Below are 5,456 nucleotides of genomic sequence, written 5' to 3'. Positions count from 1 at the left end.
GCCGCAGCGCCAGCTCGCAGCCTCGCGGGGGTGCGCTTCCATTGTGTCCCGCCCGGGGTCGGACTCCCACCCCCGAGCCTTGCGCGCGGGGCGCCTGGAAGCGTCTGCGCCGAGCCATCTTCGACCTCACCTGGCGAGCGCGAGACGCACCCACCCCTTTCGGAAAAGCCCACGCTTTTCCGAACCATCACCTGCGTCCGGTGCGCGGTGCCGCCTCCGTAGCTCAGGCAGGTAATTTTTATAGGACCCTAGGACCAATTGTACTTTAAGTCCCACCTACTTCGTGCCAAAAATGGACCTTTAGCAGACCCAGAGAGGGACCTGACCATCTCCCTAGGGTGCTGTGGACACCCCCCCTACCCTACCCCACTCCTCGCCGCTCCCCAACCTCTCCCCGCTTCCCCCTCCCCTCCCCTGTGAGCAAGGTGTCAAGTCACCACCTCCTGGCAGAGCACATCCCTGGAAAGGCAAATGGGAGAGGCCGAAAACACATTTTGGGAAACAAATTCCAGGAAGAAGCCTGGCCACTTTACAATGCTTACAGCTATAACCAGTTCAGGGCCTCTATGCAAATGCACACACTGGGTGGAGGGTAGGGGTGGAACCGTCCCCGCCCCTTTCTGGATCTTCTGGAAAGGGCCAGTTTGCTTGCCCATCTCCGGCTACCTTCAGGCCCTGCCCAGCGCCCTTCTGTACTTCCTGCACGTCCAACTCCGTGAGTGTTTTGTTTGTTGAATTGGACTGTATTAACAACGCCACTTCTTCAGGCTTCTGAGAAACATTTTCTACAGAAGGGTAACCTGCCGGCCCCCAGGCTCAACCACTGGAAGCTTTGTAGGCTCCCCTTTATCCTGCTAGGGTGGACCTCCGCAGCTGTGGCACCCCGGCTTCCCTCACCCTTTGCCCTTATCTCTTTCCACCCAGTCCCCACTTCTCTAGGCCAGTTTCTTCCCATCGACCTTTCCTAACTCTACATCCCTGAGTTAGGATCTCTAGTAAACCGCATCACCTCTCCTTTCTCAGTCAAGGCCACCAGCAGGAGAAAGATGGGGCAGGCTGCTTTAGGAAGTTTGGAACCCATGAAGCAGTCCTCTGCTCTATACAGTCAGAATCAGCAGGACCCACGGTGGTTTATTAAATTACTAGAGAGTCTCTGGGTGGTGCAAAAAGAGCCTGGTGGTTCTGTTGAATAATTGTTGGGCTGCTAACCTCAAAGTCAGCAGTACAAACCCACCAGCCGCCCCTCAGGAGAAAGATGAGGCTGTCTGCTCCCTCAAAGACTGACAGGGTCAGAAACTATATGTAGATAGGGTTGTTGTGCACTGCAATCAACTCAGTGGCAAATGGTTAGCTGACCTGCTAATCAAAAGGTTGGAGGTGTGATCCTTACCCAGAGGTACCTCTGCAGAAAGACCTGGTGATCTATTTGTGAAAACCCAACCATTAAATCGCCTATGGAGCACAGACAGGTCTTTTAGGACCCATGTGGCCTGGCGAGGAGTCAGTGTCAACCTGAAAGCAACTGGTTTGTATTATATAAGGGGAGGAAAGTGTGTGTGTGTGTGTGTGTGTGTGTGTGTGTGTGTTTCCTGATGTGTTAAAGGAGACAGCAAATAAAGTATTCCACATTTTTTAAATGAAAACTTGTGATTGCTTTTATGAACATATAGTGCAAATACTTCAGTGTTCTACTACTAGATGAAAAAGTTGGCAACTCACCTGCGGAAGACAGGCCTGGTGATCTGCTTCTGAGAGGTGGCCGTCTTTAGCGCCCTGCAGAGCAGATCTACACTGCACACACAGATCCCACGAGTGGGGGATCTAACACCCCTACCCTTGGAGTGGTGGCCCACAGTTTCCAGTTGACTTTTGCATGGCAAGCTCTTGACATTCTTGGGTGGGGCCAGCCTTGAGACAATGTCTTTGTACCAGTAGAGGATAACTTTAAAGCCAATTTGGTTTTACACTCACCCAAGTTCCACAACAGTTGAAATGGCATTTCAAGACTCTAACTCTCCTTGTTCTTTCATTGGCATGCAATGTTGACATTTCTTGGGAAAATCCAATGGCCTTCCAATCTCATGCAAATTTTCATATCCAATATTTCAAAAATATTGATGGGGTGTGTTCACAGCCAATATTGACCCACTGGGGTCAGTTTCTCTGCCCATAATCTGAAACATCCACACGTGCTTAAATCTGTTTTAATTTTATTTCAATAAGGGAGGAGCCAAAAAGAAAAGTGGACAGGCACGTTTCCTCTATCAACTGGTATTTATTAAGTGACTACCCAGGAGCCCTGATAGTATAGTGGATTATAAGTTGGGTTGCTATCTGCAAGGTTGGAAGTTCAAAACCACCATCTGCTCCTCAGAAGAAAGGTGAGGCTCTCTACTCCTGTAAAGTTACCATCTCAGAAACCCACTGGGGCATTTCTACCCTGTCCTGTAGGGTCAATAGGAGTCAGAATTGACACAATGGCAGTGAGTTTAGACCCTGGGCTAAAAAGTCTCTGGGTGATGCTAACAGTTGAGTAGGGTCAGGAAGATTGATAGTTCAGACCCACCCCAAAGAACCTTGGAAGAAAGTTTTGGCAACCAGAGGGACACCCTCTAAAAATCCTCTGGTACGTAATTCTACTCTGCACACATGACATTGCCAAGAGTTAGCACCAACTCAATGTTGGTTTTGTTGTTTACTAGGGGCCAGTCTTGTGTCCCAAAGAGGCCTTAGTCTTGGGAGAATGCAGGAAGCTTTTCACACAGTGGGAGAAGTGGTGCAAGCCTGAGGGGGGTGGGAGCTCTACACCTGGGGCAGGGGGCCTGGAAAGATGAGTCTTTGGGAGTGGAGAGAGCTGACAGGCTGGGGCAGCTGATGAGCAGGGTAGAGGAGGAGCAGGTGAGACTCTTTGGTAGAAGAACACAGCTACACTGAATACACAGCTACTGTCCCTGGTGGTATGAGAGTTAAGCACTTGACAAGGGAATGGGCCTTTGGTGGCGAAGGGACAATGGGCGAAGGACTGGGATACCCATTGCCATCGAGTTAATTCTGACTCATCTCGAACCCATTCTGATTCATGGTGACTCTACAGGACAGAGTAGAAATGCCCCCAGAGGGTTTCCCAGTCTGCAACCTGTTTTTTTTTTCTTTATATTTTTCCCCAATAGTTTTATTGAGATATAATTCACATATCATCCATTTCCATAGTTCAGTCATATTAAAAATAGTTGTATATACATCACCACAACCAGTCAGTCCCAGGACACCCTCCCTTCTCCTGTATTCATTATGTGCACCCCAATTTCCTCCACTACCCCGTCCCCATCCTGGAAAAGCCAGTACACCAGTTATCCTCTGTATCCGTCCCTCATCCAGTGCTTCATATACTAGAAAACACACCAAAACAAGCAAACAACAAAAAACCCAGAATATGAAAAGCCCAACAACAATGTTGAAATAAACCAGAGAGAAAAACCTCTGTAGAGAGAGAAAAAGCAGGAAATATTGAAAACAAGAACAAATAAAAAAATGGGTCAAAGGGGATATCAAATGAGCAGGTACCACATTTTAACCTGATTTTATCTGCTGTAATCCAGTTTACAGTAGTCTCTGTCTGACAGCAAGGTTATTCATATCCCTCAACCATGGTCAGAGGGGATCCACCAGAGGCTTAATCTATGTATAAAACAATAGCCACAACAGACCTTCTGTCACTGAGCTGATGCTGACTCAGAGTGATCCTATAGGACAGGGTCAAACCTCCTGTGAGTTCCCAAGACTGTCACTGTTCACCAGAGTAGAAAGCCTTGCCGTTCTTCCACAGAGCACCTGGTGGTTTTGCACTGCTAACCATTTGGATTGCAGCACAATGCATACCAACTACACCACCAGGAGCTCCTGTACCGTGCAAATGGGTTTTGGGTTCCCACAGTCCGTCGAAGCGTTTTGCAAACTAGGTGTGTTCAATGTAAGCTCTGATACCTTTCCCTCCTTTGGATTTGGATTTTTGTTTTTTATTATCCTTGGATCATACAAGCTGTAATCTTTCGGGAGCAGCCTGCCCCAACTTTCTCCTGCAGAGCCACTGGCGGGTTTGCACTGCGAACCTTTGAGCTAGCAGTCAAGCGCTCTAATCACTGCACCACCAGGGATCCTTTGAGAGTCAGTGTGTTGTTGTCGTGAAGTGCCCTTGCGTCCGTTCCGACTCATAGCAACCCTGTGCACAACAGAAGGATGCACTGCCCGGTCTTCTGCCGTCCTCCCTGTGCCCATGGCTCCGGCCATTGTTGCAGCCACTGTATCCATCCCTATCTTGGGTGCCTTCCAACCTGAGGAGCTTATCTTTTAGCACTATCTCTGACAATGTTCTACTGCCAGGCATTAGGGTTGCAGGATGTGACAATGTTTCGTTTCTACCCATAAGGCTTTAGTGGCTACTTCCTCAGAAGTGGACAACCTAGTCCTTCCTCGTGGTCTGTTCCTCGTCTGGAAGCTCTGCTTCAACCTGCTCACTTTGGGTGACTCTGATGGCATTTGAAATACCAGTGACATGGCTTCCAGCATCCCAGCAGCACACAAGCCACCCCAGTATGACAAACTGACAGAAGACCCACAGTGGTGATGTAGACAGAGGTGATATAGGCTATGACAGAAGTTAAAGTCTCAGTGGCTGAGAATGAAGCAGAGGAGGTGGTCTCCCTTGGGGGTGGCGATGGAGAAAAGGGAGAGGACCTGTGGTGAAAGGTAATGAATGAGGTCACAGAGTAGGAATAAATACTGTCTACAACCAACTGGTGCGATTGTGTGAATGGGTCTCTAAGCCAAGTAGGGGCCTGCCCAGAGGACACTGGGTGGGGAGACCCAGCCTAAGGGTCTAGTTTGGGGAAAGACCATCCCCACCTGCACCACCAGAAGGCAGAGGTCCCGTCCTCCAGCCCCTTCTCCCCGATATTCAGGAAGGCAGCCCCGACACCACTGTAGGCCTGCCTCTGCTCATGGAGGTGATGGGCTTGCTGGAAATGAGAAACTGCTCTGCCCAAGGATGGGGAAGCATCCACCCACTCACTTTGGACACGTCCTCAGGAAAGATCAATTGCTGGAAAGGTCTTCTCCTTTGGTGGAGGGCCAGTGAGACCAGGGAGAGGGACTGACCCAAGGGTCCCAGAAAGGGGCCCACACACTACAGTGAACCAATGGCTATTGGCAGCAAGAACAACCACCCTGAGCAAAGTGCAGAATGAGTTCCTTGAGACAAGAAATCATGCCCCCAACAAACAAAAATAATGAACCCTACTGCCTAGGGCAAGTTCCCCCCCTCTCCCCCAGGAACCACCCCACAGAACAGGACCGGCAGGCCTGTGACACATCACAAATACTCAGGGAGTGAGCATTCCTGGAGAGGGTGAGGTGGGTGGGTGGCAGGTCCTCCTGGGGAATTGAGCCCCGACCAGACA

Source organism: Echinops telfairi, unplaced genomic scaffold (genome assembly GCF_000313985.2).
Source record: "Echinops telfairi isolate 266 unplaced genomic scaffold, ASM31398v2 ScPeMD7_7469;HRSCAF=8507_0, whole genome shotgun sequence".
Classification (NCBI taxonomy): domain Eukaryota; kingdom Metazoa; phylum Chordata; class Mammalia; order Afrosoricida; family Tenrecidae; genus Echinops; species Echinops telfairi.
Note: the sequence above shows the minus strand (reverse complement) of the source record.